We start from the raw sequence: 21,164 nt of genomic DNA on the forward strand, positions 1-21,164 counted from the left end.
TAATTTTCACTTCCCCCACTCCCTTCAGGAGGCCTACATCATATGGTCCTGTAGTCCATACTGAGACAGGCACCTGGGCCATGTCGTCCTCAAAGTATTCCAGACGTATCAGTGCCAACATCATTTTCTGAGGCACTTCTCTTTTGATCATTTTTACCCAAAATATGAGACTCACTTCCACCCTTGTCTCTTCTGAATCCAGTTGTTCTTCAAACAGGTCGTCATCGGTGACGTCAGTCACTCGACACCTTTCTTCAATGGCGATAATTGCGCACCATTGTCTGCCTTTATCATCGCAAGCCTTCAGCCAATGCTTTTTTCCCCTCGCACAGCTGCGTTATGTATCATTAAGGGAAATACTTGTCCCTCCTCTTCATGCATAGGTATTCTTGGTCTGAATAAAATTTGGTGGGGGTTCTCATGGTCCTATCTGCAAGGCCTGGCAATTCTGCCATGAGCACACGCATGCCATATGCAAAGAACTCTGGCTCTAGAGGTACGGCCCTCATGGCTATGTGTCCTGAGTATCCCCTGATCATTTCGCACACGTTTGAATAATGCATTCATGGAGTGGAGCTTACTATGCCCTCCTCCGTGAACGATATTGTCATATTCAATTTTGTCATTAAGTCTCCACCCAAAATGTTTACTGGGGTCTGACGTGAATATAATAAAGGTACATTCATCTCTCACTCTTCTACGGAGACATTACCCTGGTTGTTCTGGTGTGAATTAGCCACCTGTTGTGAGCTCTCTTCAGCTGGGCTAGTTAGCATGGCTCCTTCGAGAGCATACTTTGATAATTTCTTTTTTACCAGCTTCGCTTCCTCACCCTTTCGTGTTACCTCCTTTTTCCGATTCTTTTCTTGCAACAATCTACAGTAATGTGTGATAGTTAACTGTATTTCAGCCCAAGGTTTAGCCTCAACCCCTACCAATTTCTTGAGCTGTTTCTGCACTGGTTCTGGCAACTCTTGGCACAATATGTGGTAAAACACAGGTATAGATTCCGTCCAAGATTCATGCATTTCGAGCACCCACGTGTCTTGTAAATTCTGGATATAAATCAACAGATCTTCTGACTCCTTCATTTTGCGAGTCATTATAGCTCCCATATCGGAAAAGTGTCTGGGTCCAGCACTCGTAGCGCTTTCCATACTCCTGCTCTGCAATTATTAAATGGTGCTCCGTCCGTCATGAGCAGTGTTTATTATCGTTACCCCAGGGTGCCCTCCCCGCGTCCACACATCATCTGCTCTCTCACCAAGTATGGCGATCAGGAGACCTTTAATGTCCCCTATTGCGAGCGTGACACCCCCTGTCATTTTTTCTAACTCGTGTATCCACTTCCCGGCTCCCAATGTCAGCATTGGAAGCTTATCTTTCAGGTTTTCGCGATCCATGTGTGGCCATGGAATATATTGCGGTCTTGCTCCCCCCTTTTCTAGCAGCAGAAACTGGAATGCGCAGCCTTATTTCTCTTTCCCCATAGCTCTTCTGTCTATCGCTGGGGTAATATTCCCACATCGCCGTGTGCCTGGCAATGTCCTCAACCTGTCTACGTAGGCGGGTGCTGACGCCCCCCTCTGACCATGGGGTGTTCCGTCATGCCGATCTGACTGTGTGGCAGACTCTGATGTCCTCGGTGCGGACTCACTAGCAACCGACCATCGTATCCCCTTGTCCCTTGCGAGCCGCTTTTCATGCTGTCTCACTTCTTCATTTGTCTTGCGCTCTGTTTCCTCTCTGGAGTCGGACATTGATTGTTCCCAATTCACGCAACTCCTTGTGTCATCATTTTTACTGATTTCTAGTTTGTCCAGGGATAGTCTCCTGCTCCCACTACTTCGGGTGATATCCTCAGTGTCATACAGCTGAGTGCTCTCCAGGCGCTCGTCTTCCCTTTCCCCTTGGGGTATTTGTTCTAACCCCTTTTCATCATATATCTTATCGATCATTTCCCGATGCTTCTGGTTTCGAAGTCATCTTCAATAATTGCCCCGGTCGTGCCTGGTACTGAGTCATATGGAGGGAAGAATTCTTCAATGTCTTCCCATTATACAACAGGATTGGGTTTTTTAACTTCCCTCTCCAGATATTCGAGATTGCGTTCCCTCTCTCTACGCTTACGTTCTATGACATCATCACATTCTTTGTGCTTCCTCGCCTCTTCTCTGACTTTATCTTCTTCCCTTCTCCTTTAATTTCTACGTTCATTTTCCCTTTGAACTTCCTCATCCCTTCGTCTCCTTATCTTGTCACATACTCTTTGCTCTTCTGCTAAACCTTGCTGTTTCTGTCTGTCCAATGCATAGATTGCTCTCTGTTTGCGATCGAGCTGTTTCTCTTGCTCTTCGCAATATAGCTATCCTTCCGTCTTATCCTCTCATCCCTTGACTCCTTGTCTTTCTCCTTTCTCTGCACCTCATCTAACCTCTCTATAGGTCTCACATCATCACTTCCTTTTCCATTTAGTTTCAACAATATCTGTCCTCCCATCCATTTGTCTTTTGCGAATGCTACCTCATCAGTTCTGCTTTCAACTCCTTTCCATTTTTTTCCCTCTCTCTCCTTATCGAGAGAAGCACTAATCTGTGCCTGATCCTTCCTCTCATCATCGCGTCTCTCCTTGTCCCTTGGGATTGCTGAGGTAAGAATCTGGTCCTGATCCTTCCCTCAGTTTTCGTCACTACTGTGACTCATATGAGGGGTTGCTGTACCCTGTGGCTGCTTTAAGCTCCCTTAATGAGTAGAGTCCCTCAGGCTTACTTCCCTCAGTTTCTGTTTCAGGCGGGGCAGCTGGCGCGGTCGGCGTCTCAGCCCCCTCCGTGCATACGTTTAATATCCAGTCTGCAGATGGCTCTTCCTCCTTCGCCTGTTCGAACATTTTCCAAAGTTCTAGAAGAGCGAGGCGTTTCTCTAGTTTTTTCCCTGTATATGTGGCATGCAAGTAAGTCGTCATGTGCTGTAAAACGGCCAAAGCACATCTACTAATAAAGTCCTATGATCGCTCTGCTCGGTGTCAATCATAATCAACTTTTGTATGGATTGTAGCATGTTTGCCTCTACATAGATCTAATCTATGATGCTAAAACTTTTGCCTCTATGCCAGGTGAATTGAGGCGGGATGTCTCCTGTCACAGCACCATTGACCATATGAAAATTATGTTCTTTCATGTAGGAAGTCCAAGTGGACACCTCTTTTGATGCACTGTTTTTACGCTAGCAGTCTATGTTTAAATCGCCCATGATGATAGTGTGTTTGACATGAGCATGGATATGCATTCTTTCCAGAATTCTAGTTAAGCAGTATAAAAGGCCTTGTCAGCCATTGCTGCTGGGTTGCGATATAAATTCACCAACGTTATGGTTTTAGTGTGGTATGTAATATTAACAAGCTGTATGTAGGCACTCTCCGCCGCCCTTCCAGCAATTTCGAAAACCTAAGGCTGAGTTAACTGCAACCAGAAGTACAGAAGATGGTCTCCCCTTGCCTGAAAGAGCTGGAAGCAATGAAATGTTGAAGCCATCCCATAGAGGAGCTGCAGTCAGCCATGTTTCTTGTAACACCATGATATGGAATTTGCCAGGCAAGATTTTTATAGAGGACTGTAAATGTGAATGGCCTCAAGCGTCCCAGCTCAAAATTTTAAGGAGTGATCCTGCCGCCTGCTTTGATGGTTACTGATTTGTTGCTTTAGATGTTGGAGCCCATCGCTGGGGCATTAGGCCCGGATAGATATTAAGTTTTGAAATTTCCTTTTGAGGCCATTGAGTAAAGTGATCAGGATCTTGGGCAATTAAGAATCCCATTGCAAATAGGTGCATTGTAGATTGCCAAATGGTATTCATAACCACCCCAGATGGAATCCAAAGCCTAACTGCTGTACATGAAGATTCAGAAAGAAATTTGATTTGTTCAATGTCAGTCGAGGAGACATCTTCCAGTTCCACAACATCATTAAAGATGTTTAGAACACTGCGCCTGTTAAAATCAAAGGATGGAAAAGGTCCATCTCTGCACTTCATTATAAGTGTGTGGCACAGAGAATTCCAAGCATGGGCATATCCTGAGATATTCTGAGGCTGGGTCTTTACGCTGAACCCCTGAGGGTGTTCTTTTTTTTATCACTCAACATACTGTTATACGTACTGCAAAAATCCTTTGGAGTTTGTATGAGATGTGATGAGTCGATGGTTCGAACTGGAGCCACAGGACCAGAGACTGAATGTGTATTCAAAGGCATGGGACATAATGGGCCTCATTACACGGAAGGCGGTAATGGTTAACGGCCACCGTTAATGGTAACGGTGACCGTTAACCATTACCGCCTTACTACGAGGTCCCTTAGCGGGTTGGTGCTTTAACGCCTGCTTTTTGCAGGCGTTAAAAACCAACCCACTAAGGGACCTCGGAGCTAATTACGGTGCCGTAATTAGCGCCTTCCCCATTCCCATAGAGCCCTATGGGCAGAAATGGGAATGGGGAAGGGCAATGGCAGAAGGGGGATTTACCGCCCCACCAACCTTGGAATGGGGCGGTAAATCCCCTTTCCGCCAAGGCGGTGCCAGTATTTTACCGGCATGAGCCATGGCGCTAATAGCGCCATGGCTCACCGTCTTCCGTGTAATGAGGCCCAATGTCTTGGATGGTGGAATACTCTGTTGAATGGAAGTGGTAGACAAACGTTCAGCCAGGTATTGATCCACCATAGATTTTAAATTTGCAACTGATTCCAATTCCTGCGCTTGATCCGGTGAATTGGCTAAACGAGCAGGCATACCAAATGTAACTGTTTTCCTTGCTATATTAGTGCCTAGCTATTTACAACACTCTTCTCCTGCTGAATAGATTTAATTAAATCATTAAGAGGAGAATGTGATGATGGAAATGCATCTGTGTTAGGCAAGGCAGGGATTGCAATATTATGAGGTGAGGTGTTGGCAGAGGTGGACAGCCTTGACGATACCTGGGACTGTATGGGTTGTGTAGGGCAATCTTTGTGCGTTAGTTTGGCAGTATTGTCCAGTGCTTTAAAGAAGGCATTTAAAGTACTTTTTGCAGGTTTCGAGGGGGCCATATTTTTGGATTTTTTTATAAGGGATCGGAAACCTTTCAAAAGAGACTTTGTAGTCTTGTGTCTTTGGGAAGCAACCCTTACACCACCCCCACTACAGGAGCGTAGCGAGCACACCTCTGGAGGGGAAGAGCTAACGGCACTCGGGGAATGAGACAGAACATATATCCAGGAGTCATTATGTGCGATCACAATAATAGACAAGCGCTCAATAGTATGAATGATGCCGTCTATGGCAGGAATATGACAAAAGGTTGTGATCTGCGGAATCCTGTCACCTACCACTACGGACTGAGTTTCGTCTTCAACTAGACAAACAGGTTCAACAGGTTCAAATTTCCCAGCAGAAGAATTAGGCAAGTTAGTATTGAGGGTCATCTGTTGCACCTGGGACCAATTGGTCAACACCTCTAGTTGAGCTGCTTGTCTGGACATTTGGGTTCTCATATTGCCATATAATGTTAGGAGGCTCAGTAATGTGGTGTTGATTGCCACTAAGGTTGGCTGAAGTAGGACAGATTGCACAGGTTGTGCAGATTGTTCCTTCATGGGAGGTCTAAGTGATCTCGGTATTGGCTGTATGAAGGAATCTATTAATGATTGCACTTCCGCCATTGTGGAATTCAGTGTAGTCGCTTTAATAGACTTATTGGAATCCTCTTCAGCCAAGGAGACGGGTGACTCACATTGACTGGCATATATAGAAATGCCTGACGCCCCTTCTGACAATGATGGAAACGAGATTGGTGATGGTGAAAACGCGGGGGCAAGCGTCATCCTAATACCTTTAGCTAAGGCAAAAAGTGTATTATCATAAACGGGTTGCTGCTCAACACACTCCTGCAAAGGCAGTAAAGGGATAGCAACGTTATTTGTAACGCTGTTTCCATTAGAGTTTGGTAAAATAACTGAGGGACCTGAAGCCCCGTCAGGAATTACCGCTGCGGCTGTGTGAGATTGCTTTATTGTCAAGTTAGACGGAGTATGTGTAGGGCATAGAGGATTGCCAGCAATGACCGCCCCCGTAGGCGTAAATGTTAAGGCAGATTGAAGCATGCGGGTGCCCACAGCAGATACAAATTTAGTGGGGGCTGTCAAGGCACAGAGCGAATGCTCAGGCATGGTGGATTTTAGCATATAGGCAGAAAAAGCCATAGTTACAGAGCGTGAGCTGGTAATTTGTACACAATGGTTCAATATAATACTAAAAAATTTGGCACCAAGGTTGAGTTACCGACCGTTGCCAGCTGCCACGCTGCTCGGTTAAGCGGCAAAGCAGTACTTAACTGTGTGCTCTCCCGTGTGCGCTGTGCGTGGGCAAGCCAAAGTTATAGAGGGCTCATGGGGCTTATGAATACACGCAGGCAATGGGTGGGCCAATGGGCCAATGGGCGGGCTGTAGGAAGAAAATAAAACAAGAATGAAAGACTTGCTTCGTACAGAGAAAGTCTGTAACTGATTCACAGGACTGCAGAGTCACTAGGGTTTACTAGGGCTCACAAGGGTCACAAGAGCCAAAGGGTCCAACAAACAGGCCACTGAGGGGCCACAACAGTCACCTTCAAGGTTCCAGTTCCAGGCAAAGTCTGTGAAATCGGGACACTGGAGCAACACGAAAGCAGCAGGAGCAGCATTGTAGCAATAATCCACACGGCAAAGCAGTACTCAACTGTGTACTCTCCCGTGTGACCAATATGATTAGCTAATTCACCTTCATGCTCAACTTACCTGGCAATCTCATCTAGCTAAAACTGAACCTACAATGTACCTACAGTTTAGCACTTTGCTAGGAGTCATGGTGAATATTCCCTCCAGGTTATTAAAAGTATAAAAAGCCAAAATCCCTGCCACATTATTTAATGGCTCTGCAGCATGGGAACAAGGCATGAAAGTACCATTTTTAGATTTTGAAATTAGAAAGACACTGCCTTAAAAATATTGTGAACTGTGCTAAAAACATTCCCATAGAACATTTGTATCTCAAATTCGGTGTCCATTGCATTAAATCTATGATGGAATTAAGCAAATTAAATCTATACTGGAAATTAAATAATGCTCCATCAGACTGCCTTATGCATTGTGTATATTAGTCATCTTTTAATTGACCTATATCTTTTAATGGAATGAGTCCATCCATCTTGTTAAGAGATATTAATTGGTGCAGGCAAAATAACTATCTGCTTCTTATATTTGACTTCTCTATTTTAAGGCTATTAGAAAACAAACCTCATATACAATACTGGTATTGAACAGATTACCACCAATTTAGCCACTAAATCACCTAGCACTGAATATCTAATTCATAATTTGGCTCATCCTCAGCCTAAACGTTTATCTTATGAATACCAGACAATTGGACCATACACACCTACATGGGAATTACATTTAACTCGGACAGTTCTCTGGAAGTATTAGGAGGGTGTTGAGGAATCCGCCAAGAAGAGCAACTCTATATATTGAGTGGAGAAGAGACTATGGAAACCATTAAACACATATTATTTTGTGAGGGCTTTGCCATCCTGAGAAGAATATCACTGCTTTCTCATGGAAGGTATCTTGAACATCAGGAAGATCTTTTATTGCTGTGGGAGAATGTCTTCCATGGGAATCATGTTAGATTAATTTATCGTAATACAACATTTTGATCTGTAATTGAAAAGGTTTAAGAACTAATTGATTCTTAATGTGAGTTATTTTTTCAAATGTTTTACTAAAATATGTATAATTTATTAACTGATTAATTTTAACTGTTCTTACCTTATATTTTGTTATCATTGAATGTATTTATCAAACTGTAAAGTATTTGAACTCTCTTTCTCATGTATAACCGTCTATATTATACTAAATAAATAACTAAAATAAAAGTAAAATGTATTTACATACATTTAAATCACAAACAAGATATGGAAGGAGAATCACAGTGGGAAACAAAAAGGGAAACTGGTATATGCACATGATTGGGGGAAGGAGGGATAGAAATGTCAAGACAGCATTGATCATTAATGTCCTCTATTGTTTGGGGTGATTGTTTGGGTCAAGGGTCACAGGTAGTACAATGGAAATCGGTACTTAACATTACATGATTTTTGACATTCGTTCATAATTCAGCAAGTTGATTTTTAATTTCGTTAGAATTCACACATAATTAATTTACTTGATTTTCTAGATTTTCTAATGTTCTCACTATTTGGTGGTACCACATTTTCTTCTTGTATATCATTTAATTCATTCTACTGCTGTTTTTCTTGTTCTTCTAATTTGTGGAGCATAACATATACATAATACATTAATTGTAATCTTTTATATATAAGTAGGACAACTGGATTATGTTGTGATGAAAAACATAATAATTACCACATGCATTTTCTTCCTCTTGACTGATATCTTCTATGGGGAAATACAACTCAAACCATTCCAGAGTGCTTGCCATTTCTATTATGAAATAAACTGTGTATATATAGTTACATAAAATGTTGCTACGCTTAGTACAGTTAAATGTTCTATATTTATAAATAATAGGAGAACAACGCTTCTCCTCGTTTGTGTAAATGTTGTGCTTCATTGCCTGTCAGGTGTTCAAGTGAACTGTTTGCACAGGGTGTACATATGGTACAATACATAATATGGTGGTATCATTTTAAAAACAATATTTCCAAACTTAGAAGATAGATAATAGATTTTTGTAGTTCTAATTCTTGAAAATATTGTGTTATATAAAAATATGCAATATTGTTTCCCCCCAGTGTGTTTTTGTACTATTGATGTCAACTGTCCCCAGGTATGTCCGTCAGCAGACATATGCAACTGTCCCCAGGTATGTCCGTCAGCAGACATATGCAACTGTCCGCAGATGTCTTATCTAGTACATGGGGGGATTGTCACAAGGCCAATATAACTGTGTTGTTCTACTTTTTGATTCCCATGTCCCCCAAACCGCCCCGTCCCCCATCTTGTCTTGTGGCACCTGGACACACTTGTCTGTAGGCACCATACAAATGTCCATTAAATAATAAAATAAGGATAATTGTTACGTGCATACTTTGTAAAGAGACGTTTTACGAAATGCAGTGAAAAACATTGTTAAAGGGATTTGTGATGTCATCTTTGATTTCCTGGGTGTTTGTATGAGCAGTGCATTGGTGGGGGTGCGTGTTATGGTTTCCCAGCTTACCGTAGCTGGCAAATGTCTTTGCTTTTTCGATTTTGTGCATGACATCCCTTTAACAAAAACATTTTAATGAATTTCCCAGGTTATTAGCGCAACCTAACCATAATGCCCCTCTAGCACATGTATTTCATTGACTATACCTATATATGTATATACGTGTATGTAGTTGCATTGTGGTAAGACGTGCCATCATTTATGCAGGGAATTGCAGTAGATAAGAAGATGAGTTTCCTTAGCTATTGAGTTAGTTCTTTTTCATGGTTGTCTTGACCACATGGTTAGGAATTAGTGGCCCATCGTATGGAACTAAGGACTGATTCAGTCTGAGTTTCGATTGATGGTATTTTTTTGCTTATTCATTTTTTTAACATATACCCATTGATAAAATGCCACTTAACTCGAGGAAAGGTATGATATACAATACAGTTTCATCTTGTGAAATTATGGCTCTTTGGATTTAGGACAGTATTGTAATTTGCTTTTACGTTTTACGCTCTGCATACTTTAATCTATTCTGCCTTTTCTTTTTCTCTTTGGTAGAAACTTCCCAGCTGGCCTGCTTTTCATCCCTATCCATTGAAAACGCAGGCTCAGCACTCTGCAAATACAGTAAGGATTCAGTCTAAAAAATAACAGGTATGACGACATTCTTAATACAGTCTATCTTGATTTGTTTTGTGTATTTATTTGGGTGGATATGAATATTTTATTTGTTATTTCTCCAAATATGTTAGGCCTTATCACACAGCACCTATTGCTTGTGGAAAATAAACATGCTGATGAAATCAACATTCTTGGCAATATTGGATTTTACAATTAAAAGTATGAGTATTGCATTATCTTAGGTGGTTATGAAATAAACTATGTTTTTTATTCTGATTTTAAGATTACATCAATACTGCTGGTGTAAGAATGTACCATTAATGACACAAAACATACTGGGACTCATTATGAGTTCAGCGGTAATGGAAAAAGGTGGTGGGAACGCAATTAATACCACTTTACCATTCTACTAAAAACAGGTCACCAAAACTGGCAGTAATTCTGCCGGCAAACCAGCAGTAATTCCTCTAGTGCAAATGCGTCCAGCAGAATTAGCCCTAAAAAAGACAGTCTTAAATCCACTGTCTTTCGAACTGAAATAAAACCAAAATACCACCAAGACAGGCAGTAATTCCACCAAAAACACAGTGCAATTACCTCCGCCTAGTAGGTAAAGGTAAGAGCATGCATGTGATAAAAATGTAGCCACAGGTGGCCGTAATTGCGACCAAAAGGGTATGTAAGCAAGACGCCTTTCTCCAACACACTTATAAGCAACATGCAGCCACAATTAGAAATGAACTATGCCATCCACAACCTGCTACTGTTCATTGAGCTCCAGCATCATGCAAATCCACAGCAGGGAGGATACCGGCACCACAAAGGTGGAGGAGACCTGTGTTGCTGATGCCACCCATAGCTTGTGTCCGTCTTTCCCCCTGGTCACTGACTGACAAACAGTTAGTCACACTGTATCCCCTGAACCACTACACCATTGCAGATGTGCTCACTCTGATTGGAGCAGTCCTTCAGAGTACCATCACAATGGGCCTCATTACGACCCTGGCGGAAATCGTGGCGCAAAATGCACCATGGAGCACGGCGGAAAGCTGCCGATAGCGCCATGGGGGTTGGCGGATTTACCGCCCCATTCCGACCTTGGCGGGGCGGTAAATCCCCATTCCCCATTTTACCCTTCCCCATTCCCATTTTTGCCCCATAGGGTATAATGGGAGTGGGGAAGGCGTTAATTACGCCACCGTAAAATACGGTGGCGTAATTAACAACAAGGTCCCGTAGCGCCATGGATTTCTCCGCCCGGAAAAACCAGGCGGAAAACGCTCCATGGCGCTACGGGAACTCGTAGTAGGGCGGACGGGTCCGCCGCGAATACCGCTGGCGTAAACCCACTCTGCCAGGGTCGTAATGAGGCCCAATGAGAACTGCCACCACTCCCCTGCTAAATCTGGTGCCTGTCCTTCACGTCTGTGCCACAGGCACATTCCAACACACTTTTAGGATGCTACATGAAATGTCCCAGCCAACCTCAAAAGTGCTGGCATGTCCATCAGCACATCTCCCTGCCCACTACCTAGGGCCAGGTACATGCTGCTCAGTTCCCCAATGTCCTAGCCATACAGGAGTATTGCATGCACACAGCCCACCATGCACACACATAGGGCCTCAATACGAGGTTGGAGGTAGCCATGGTGCTATTAGCACCATGGCTACCCCCTTACCGCATTCCGGGTCTGGGTTCTCGGAATAGGGACTTACCGGGTCATTCCAACCTTGGAGGGCCCGTTATTAGCTCCCTGGTCCCTTAGCGGCTCCCGCTAAGGGACCTCGTAATGCGGTGGTAAGGGGTTAACGGCAGCGGCACCCTTACCGTTGCCGTTAGCCCCTTACCGCTGACCTCGTAATGAGGCCCATAAACTGGCTAAGACTCAATAACACTCCACAATGGCATCTATATAAATATATACACACAGACATATTGTTCAAGCCCTTGTGCTGCCTGTGCCCAGTTAGGCCAGTTTTGACAGTGTAAGCACACTTTTGCTGCTGTGCCCAGTGAGGCTAGTGCCACCAGCCTTGTGTTTGCTTTTCCTAATAAGACCATCAATGTCACTGTAGGAATACGGCATGACCTTTTTCCACCATTCACTGTAAATACACTGTTGCTGGCTGTGGCTGGTAAGGTCTTCTATTATCCGGCATTCTTTTAATTAGCAAAATGTTGCAAACATTTGCATCCCAAAAAAATAATGGCAGTTGTCACACTTAAGGAAATGTGATGTCCCTCTGAAAATCAATGGTTGTCCTTCACTAGCCATAATTCACTATGATCCTAATATTAATACATTCACCCACAGAAATTGGCACTATTACACCAAACCTAAATATAAATAAGGTCCACGTTCCCCCAATCCTCAGTAATAGACTCACATGGGGGCACTGAGCCAACATTAAGACATGAACACATCATCCAAGTGAAGCTCTACCCACCTCCAGCTCTCCTGCCGGGAATCAGTGTATGTGTCTCGGGTAACCTGTCCTAACAGTACATAGCACACACATTGGATAACTGGAGAGGGCATGCAGTAAACATGTTTCCCCTTCCATACTTAATGTCTGTCATTGTGTGATCCTACTAACAGTGGCTAGTGTCCTAAAATGGCCGTGCCAGGAGATCTTTTGCTTTTTATTTTGACATTTTGTTCTTTGACATCTTCCTGCCTTCTCAGGTCAGAAGTTCCCTTTTATGGACTTCTGTTTTCACGAGCTAGTGCATGCTATGTGTGTATGGGCCCGGGAAGTAGGCTGAGACTGTCTGCTCCCAATCCACAAACTGGTGCCAGTGAGTCTAGTGTGCGGGACCCGCTAAGGGACCTCAGAATAGGGTGCAAAGGGATTACCGGCACCGATGTCCTTAACGGTGCACGGTATCCATTTGCGGCCACCTCGGAATGAGGCCAATATGTTTCATACTTGGCGTATGTGCGATATTATTACTGTTACACTCACCTGGTCTCTGCAGATGCGTTGGGGCATGGTTGCAGCTCTCCCTGAACTTGAATCACCCCATTCAGGCCTCTCCCTTAGTAGAAAAGCTATGAGCGGTGATATGTGGTGATACTGCTCCTGCGTAGAGATAAGAGCGTGTCAGTGCCCCAATCTGTGATTGTTGTACCTCTCGAACCCTTCACCCCAAAGTATGGTTTCTGTGAGCATACGCCGGCCCATAAAGCTCACCTGTGAATTATGGAAGATAAGCTCTCCATCCAGCTACTTCTGGCAGGGGTGTGTCAAATGGGATCTAGTTCCTTCACTGTTCCCTGATGAGGATTAGTCCAGTCCAGCTTGCGACTATGCTTCTCCTTATGATTGGTAAGTCTTTCTTGAGCTCTTGTGATGCTGTTCGTTCTGTTTAATGTCTTTATATGTTGCTCTTATTTATGGCCTCAATAATGTCTTTCTTCTGTTTTCTTCCCTTAGATGGAAATGCGGCTTCAATGCAGCTGTGAGATGCGAGACGCGGCCGGATGGAAGATGGATGCTACCGCAATGTTCAACAGCAGGTAAGTGATGGTTTAAAGAAAAGCGCAAAGTATGGCGAAGCACAACCTTAAACTGACTGTTTTTTCGATGTCCAACCTTGTCTTCTGTTTTTCCTTGCAGGCGCTGCTGTCGACGATGGAGCATAAATATGAATACTTGGTTCGCCAAAGAGATGTACAGGTAACAAGCGCTTCCCCCAGTTTGTAAGTATGCTGGCAGGAAGCAGGGTGTCCAGGATGCAGGATGTTCAAAGGTAAGTCTGACCTCAGACGACAGTGAGCGTTACGCAGAATAGTGCAGAATAATGCGAATGAAGCGCCTGTCTTGAGGATCGGGGCAGCTTACATAGGTGAGATCGTGGGCACGCCCATTAGGGACGGTTTACCAGCCACATCCTGCCACTCCCTTGGGGCTGCTTAATAGATGGAATGTTCAAGGTTAATGCATCATGCTTAATGGATGAAATGTTCAACGTTAATGCATCTGAAGTGCTATGTCCATAATAACATCTTTTTGGTGTTAAATGGATGTTCTTGTTTATTTTTGTTCATGAGCCTGGCGCCAAAGGCGCCAGGACAGTGTCCACCCAGGTCTCCTGTGCATGCGACCCCTGCATGCCTGTGCCCCAGACTTCATGAACATGACAATTTCCTGCTTGATTAATTTTCCTTGTGTACTTTTGGTTCTATAATAAACAGAGTATTCTTATACTTTACTGCCTAAGTGTAATCATTGTATATTTCACAGTGTGGACTCATTGTGGACCCCTGACCCCTATGACCCCCCCGAGACTTACCCTTGAATACTCTCCATGCTTACCATGATTGAGTTTGGCTAAACTCCCAGAGTTCCTCTGTTCATTATAATGTAGAGTAGGAGCCAAGTACCCCCACCTCAACCACTTCACCCTTATTACCTATAAGTTGGGAACCAGAGTGTGAGACATGTGTGGTACCAGTGAAAATACCGATATCGAAGAGAATACTGGAGGCAAGGTTCCCATTGAGAAAGCCATACCTGCATACGAGACAGTATGATGGCCATTTGAATGAAAACCCGGAAGAAGCAGGAGCAATGAATGAAAGGGAAGAATGGTGACATCACATGAAGAAGATGACGTACATGGAAGAGATGCCGGGACAAGAGGATGTAGATATTCTATAAGGCATCAAGAAGGTATCAAAGATAAGTGACATCTTGGGATCAATATGAAGAAACTTATGCTGCAGAAACAATGAAGATATCAAGTTATTTTAAGCGTGTACAGATGCAAAGAAACGCAAGCAGATGAAGTATTCTTGAGGCTAGCTTTATAGTGAATAGATTGCTTCATGCGCCAACATATACATATATATTGAAGTTAGTAAAGGATGGATGTTCCCACTGTGTATTATAGCAGAGCTCGACCAGAGAAGAAAGGTCTCTTTTCGAGTGTGTTGCAGTTAAAAAAGCAATTGAATTACAGAAGCAGATCTCAGAAAGGCAAGGCTGGACGAGCCCCAAGAAGCCAAGGTCTTATCAGGTTGGGTGAGAAGTCCTTGGATACAAATTGTGTGAAAGTATGAAACTCTTGTTCAGAACACAAGGCTGAATCCAAGCTAAACTAGTTGAATTTAAGATTAGTCATACCACAGCTATTTTACTTTGAAAGAACAAATTCATTTATTTTGATGCATTTTATGCAAAAATTAAAAAAGGGCTCACAAGAAGTCCTATACACATAAAAGCTAGAACAACCAAATCTATGCTATTCACTTACAATCTAACTGGTATACTAACACCATGTATTTCATGATGAATAGGGACAAATACAGATAAACCAAACTTAATTCGTAAAAACGGGAAAAGCAGTATAAAATACTGTTGACACAATTACGTTTTTTAACCAATTCGGGGATCAATTACCTTGATCCCAACTACATTTATGCATACAACAGAGGTCTATAGAAGCAGTTGTTATTTTGTTTTTTTCATATAACTCTTTTACAAAGACTGTATTATTCTACCATGTCGATATAGGGTATAGGGTTATACGTTAAATGAAAATACCCTGTGTTTAGTTCTTAAATTGAGAGATAGGAAAAAGATAATACAGAATTCTGCCCGCTGTCATAAAGAAAGGCAGCATCCCCAATATGTATCAGGTGCTTGAGGGCAGAGACATTACCAAAAAGCTGAGAGGGCGGGGAGAGTGCACAAGAGATAGGAGTGTAAGGAATTCTGCAGACAATAAATGATAGGCAAGTACTACAGACAGGCAACAAAGGCACGGACCAGAAAGGGTCAAGGACTACAATTAAGACAAACACTTTAGGTTCCCACTTCAGGTGTACACAGAATGGGAGAAGATTTTCCCATAGGGTCTGGTGAAACTAGCCTTCTGGGCTGGTTACTGAAGCTTGTTCGAGTACACCAGGAACTGAAAAATGACTTCCTACTGAAGCAGGAAGCAGCACACTGTTAACAGTATGGCTCAAGGTACAATACTGAAACAGGACAAAGGAAAGTGTCAGAGATTGCCTGCTGGGAAACCCAGCAGCCAAACTCTGAACAAAGGAATTGCACAAGTGAGGACAAGAACAGTAGCAGAAATATCCAGGAAAAATAGGAAGTCAACGTAAGCAAGGTTCAGGACAGAGACCAGGAATGAAAGAGGAAACACAATAAGAAAAGTGCAGTGATACAGGACACTGGAACTGCAGACTAGAAACTAAGAACTGGAATTAAGGAACAGCGGACTGAACTATAGACCAGGAACAAGTAAGCTCAGGACTGAAACACTGGACTAGGAAAACAAGGACTCAACTGCAGACTGGGAACAAGGAATCCATGAAACTGTACATCTGCACTGGAATAACCAAGGGCTGGCCTTCAGACAGGAAACTCAGGACTGGAAACTTGAAAGCTAAAGCCAGGTAATACAGACTATGAGCATAGAACAAAGAACTGCAGGCAAGGAACAAGATAATAGGTGGTTTAGAGCAAGGGGCTTCATACAGGGAACAGAAGACTGCAAGCAGGGGAACAGGGAGCCGGTGCAGCAAGCAGAGAGGTGCAGGGGAGTGTAGGCAGAATAGCAGGGCTGCAAGGCAGGGAGCAAAGGGCACTGGAACAGGAGCAGGCTCTGGACGCAACAGGAAACAGCAGACATCCAAGGAACAAAGCACAAATGGCTGGAAGTGAACTCAGTGTAAGAGCTCCGTCCTCATGCAGGCAGCTGCTTAAATACTTAGTTGTCCTGTGCTAAAGCAGGCTCATTAGCAACACATGAAGCAGCACACCTGAAGGTAATATACTTCCTCCATCTCTGGTGCTGGGAAAGTGAAAGCAGCGCTGATCTCTAAGGCTCATGGGGAGTGTAATTCTAAGACTGCTGCATAGGAATAGCCAGGGAATGAGAACTGCCACAATGTGCCTTATGGGATGTGTAGTTTGTGAAATTAAATAAGGAAGAACCAAAGTCTTCAAATGGAAAATAAAGACAAAAATATGAGTAGGCATTGTCCAGGGAGGATTATAGTAATGACTGAGTCCCAAATAGGCAAACATTGGTTATCCAGTGGCACAGATTTTGACAATGTGGCCTGGTCACCTGTGCACAGATTCCAACACATAGACACGTTTCAACCCTTTTCAGGTTTTCCTCAAGGCGGTTTCTATTCATGTATCCATTACGTCATTAAAACACCTTCACATAGTTCCAAATGTCAGTTGCAAAATTGTTCGAATGCTTGTCCAGGCTGCACAATGTTAACTCACTAAGCTGTTGTGTATTAGATGTAGATTGTACAATATGCCTTCAGCAATCTACTAATGGAGGGTGTCTAATCCACAACAGCGTAGTGAGAAATGCATTTGCAGGAATCATTTGGATATTTGAACTCTTTTATGTAAATTAACCATTTTTTGTAACTATGTGTGGGAATCTGTGTGCAGGTGACCAGGCCACTTTGTGATTCGTCTTACATATAGAAAAGCATAAACGGGACTACTATTCATACCTGCTACAGTCACTAAGCAAAGAGGCAGAGGGGCCCTGTACACTTTTGGATATATACATAAAAGGACTACTCCAAAGCATTGCTTGCTACCTGTTCACTAAAACACATTTTAAAAACAAAGCATGCCAGTGTCTGGTAAGTGTTCTGTTTTAGTCAATTTTAAAGAGAAAAAACGATGTGCAGCATGTCTTCACACTGAGAGTACAAGCGTACAAGTCCAGTAAATGGAGAAGAGGGTTTAATAACATTGAGGATTTCATTTATAATGTTATCCTCTGCATTAGGCACCAAATACAAGTCCCCGATCAGCATATTTGAATAGAGTGAATACCCCCTGGATGTGTTGGTTCCCACAGTTTGTTACCACCCCACTCTCCTCAAGACTACCTCAGGCCAGGATGTGTTGGAAGCCCTTGACCACACTCCAACAGCCTCACTCATGCTGGCATTGTCTAGCAATTATATTAATGTTATTGTAACAATATTCCCTCCTCATTCCATCGATGCAAGAGTGGTCGGACGGTCTGTAGCTAGTGGGTGCAATTATAAGTGTGCTCATATTGACTCTGAGGCCAGCATTTCCAGTGTAAGGGCACCTTATCCTGAATTTATCCAATAATGACAGTAGGGTCACAGTAGAAACACCACGTCAAATCCCTCCCTCTCATTGCTGTAAGAACACTCATACTGGACCGCCTGCTGTATCCAGGTCTCTCTCTAGTACCAGATTGCTTAACTCTTCCAGCTTACAGTTGCTCCTGATCTCTTTCACACTCTCCTGTGTTCTATTCCATTTATGCACCCTCACACCTTCACATACTTATTTACTCACAAACCCTTCTCACAAATACACTCTCTATATCACACTTTTATCATCCTCACATCCGGACAACCAAACCACCACCACCACTCACACACTGTGATAATTAAACATAGCAGATAAAGTGTCAACTTTGCTGGGTCTTGGACACACATGAGAGCTGCCTGGCCTTGCTGCACACTCATTTACTGGAGGAGTGCTACTACTAAAGAGTGGCATGGATCTAAGAGCATTAGCTGGTTAGTCAGCTTTTATGCAGATGAATAAGGGTGGTGATACTTCAACTGCAGACCAGCATTTCAAAAGCTCTCAACTGAGCAGTAAAGTTGTGCACTGTGAAGGGGGGCAGGCTGCAGCACTAAGTGTTGCCTCAGCCAGCACTTCAGCAATGGTGACCTGGACCCACACAAAGTACAGGTCACCAACATGAAAGGAGCAGCAATCACCTGTTTACACGCTAGCTAAGAGTTCGGAACTGCTGGTCTAGACAATTGTGCATTGTCTGCCATTGTAGAATCATTTCCCTAGATTATCATCTGCACTCACTGATACTCTATTCTATTGATCTCTGTTTAGTTATGCTCCTTAGATTCATTGTTGCATTAACTCTTGCTCTAGATCAGTGGTCTTCAATCTGTGGCTAATCAGACTCCCATGATCCCTCACTACTTTCTGTGCTGGCTAGAGCTGATAGGAGTTGTAGTTCAAAACGTTATCTCAAACACAAATACAAATACAATATGGGGAGGCAGAAGGTGAACATTGGACAACATGGCTAAACAAAACCATACATAAACATTAACTTGACAGGAGCATAACCTCCTTGAAAAAGGACAAATATTTGTTTGTAGAGGCTGTAACAAAGAATGATTTTGATTATTATACATATCAGTTGAGCAGCACTCCACTCAAGCAAGCGTAAAACCTACCCACATTTTGTGACTGTTGATTCAACACTTGTTATTGTTGTTTATTTAGGAGAAATTTTAATAATCCATGAAATACAATTTTAAAACAATTGCTACAGCTGTTCTTGATAGACACATTGCTGTTAAAAATGATCATCAAGGATTAAATACAGAAGATACGCTTTATATCAATCTGAAAATGGTACAGTAAAAACTTCTACTCCTAGTCCATGACCAAACAAGAAAGCTTGATACCAAATTCAAAACTTGGATTCCAATGAGACTGCACCGCACATCAATCCAAAACAAATCCTACATTTGTCTTCACTCTTTATTTAGACACACAACTTGATATTGATGGTTTCACAGATAACTATTGGTTTCATTCTTCTATGATGTTGGATTTGTGCAAACAATTTTAAGACCTTGTTTTCTAAGATTTCTGTTGCTTTTGGAAAGCAGGGACATTGGGGCATACATCATTTACTATTTAAAAAAAATCAGGCTACTGTCACAACACCAAAGTTCAATGTTTTCATTGTCACGGATTGCTTAACAATCAGTCCCAGGCTCAGAGGTGGTTCAAGGGTTTTAAATGTTATGGGGCCTATGGCTACCCAACCCCTTGTCTGTTTCATCCCCTCCCTAGCCTAATCGTCCTTAACTCCAATTTAAAGCAACAGATTGTTTCTCTCTCAGGATGCTAATTCTCTAGATGAGCTGTGATGACAATGTTAAGGCACTGGGCCTTCTATATACTCCCGCAGAGAATTCCTAACTCTCCCTACACTATCCAAGGGATATTGTCTTGCACGTCCTCTTTTGGAGTCAGGCTGATTCAATCATGCCTATATTCACCTCTTCATTTCTATTCTTTCTACCTCACCGACATGCTTACTCCTTCCGCCAACCTTCTGTCCCTGATGTGTCATTCTTCCCTGTTCTCCCTTCCACCCTTTGATATTACTTCTCCTCCTATGCCTCTTTACTACTCCTACTCCATGCTACTACTCCCCTTCTCCTCACAACTAGTCTTGTGACAAATCAACTTCCGAGGCACCAGTAGTCCAGTGATGAATATCAATTTCTAAACCATCAATCAGGCCCACACCTCTAGTACACCAGAAGGGATCCAAACAGATTAGAAACACAAGTAAATTATAAACCTCCTTGTCCAATTTTGGTAATGTGGACGGAACAACAGGCTCATCTCCGCAAGATCATGGATTGTTGGCTAGTTGCAACACAGTGAAAATACAATTATTACTCCATTGTAAAAGGGACTGTCCAGTCAAGGTTGTATACAAATATCTACTTGATTATTATGTCAATGGACCGTTCTAGCACAATACAAAATATAGCCCACCCTGTAAAGGAACACAGATGACAGACAGTTTCACAAAGGAAAGGGATCCACTCTTGTTTCGGCACCAAGGGAGCAAGTGCTTGTATATATCAATAGGGTCCTTCGCAGAAGGACCAGAGGGACAGAACCACAATGTAGCTGGTTCTTGATATGATCTTGATGCTCAACAGTGTAGAGTCGGTTTGAGGAAGTTTTGCAGCTCCTGCGACAGTGTACAGTGTACAGCTACTGTATCAGGCGTCAGTTTGGCAAGCTAGGCTGGAGGGACGGCTTCGGGCTGGCCTACACGGTAGCACAGGGTCAAGAATCATTGTCTCTGTGCTGGTTTGCGGATCTGGAACGCTGGTCGAGGCGTTTCGGACGGCTTTAGTGACTGCAGTGTGACAACAGTCAGTGGTGCAGCTGGTCATAGTTTGATGTCTCAACTGGCTCAAAAAATCCCTTAAAAGAAGGAGGCTGGTTGGTGCTTGTTGTGGCACTACTCCTAGCTTCTTCGCAAGGCTTGAGTCATCCTTTAAGGTGGATGGCCAAAAGCTGAGGAGAGTGTTTGCAGGCAACAACCTTGTCCTTTGTTCTGAGACTCTCCCCACCTAGGAAGCCTGCTGGCAGAACCTAGCAGGGCATGCTGTGTGCTGGCTGGCTACCAGTTCTGGAGCTGCTGGATGGGTCCTCTGAGTCAGATGTCTCCCACTGTTCCCAGAGAGATGTTTAGGGGAGGG

General features: G+C 43.2%; 1 long non-coding RNA gene across 1 annotated transcript in view; it reads left to right on the plus strand.

Moving 5' to 3' along the window:
• LOC138538520 (uncharacterized) overlaps nt 1-21,164 on the plus strand; it is a 181,564-nt gene that overhangs the window by 92,595 nt on the left and 67,805 nt on the right. The window contains exon 2 of the long non-coding RNA XR_011286622.1: nt 9,787-9,882. This is a non-coding gene — a long non-coding RNA (uncharacterized lncRNA). The remainder of the gene's footprint in view (nt 1-9,786; nt 9,883-21,164) is intronic.

The sequence above is a fragment of the Ambystoma mexicanum genome, chromosome 1q, assembly GCF_040938575.1.
Source record: "Ambystoma mexicanum isolate Mex_15411 chromosome 1q, UKY_AmexF1_1, whole genome shotgun sequence".
In the NCBI taxonomy this organism is placed as follows: Eukaryota; Metazoa; Chordata; class Amphibia; order Caudata; family Ambystomatidae; genus Ambystoma; species Ambystoma mexicanum.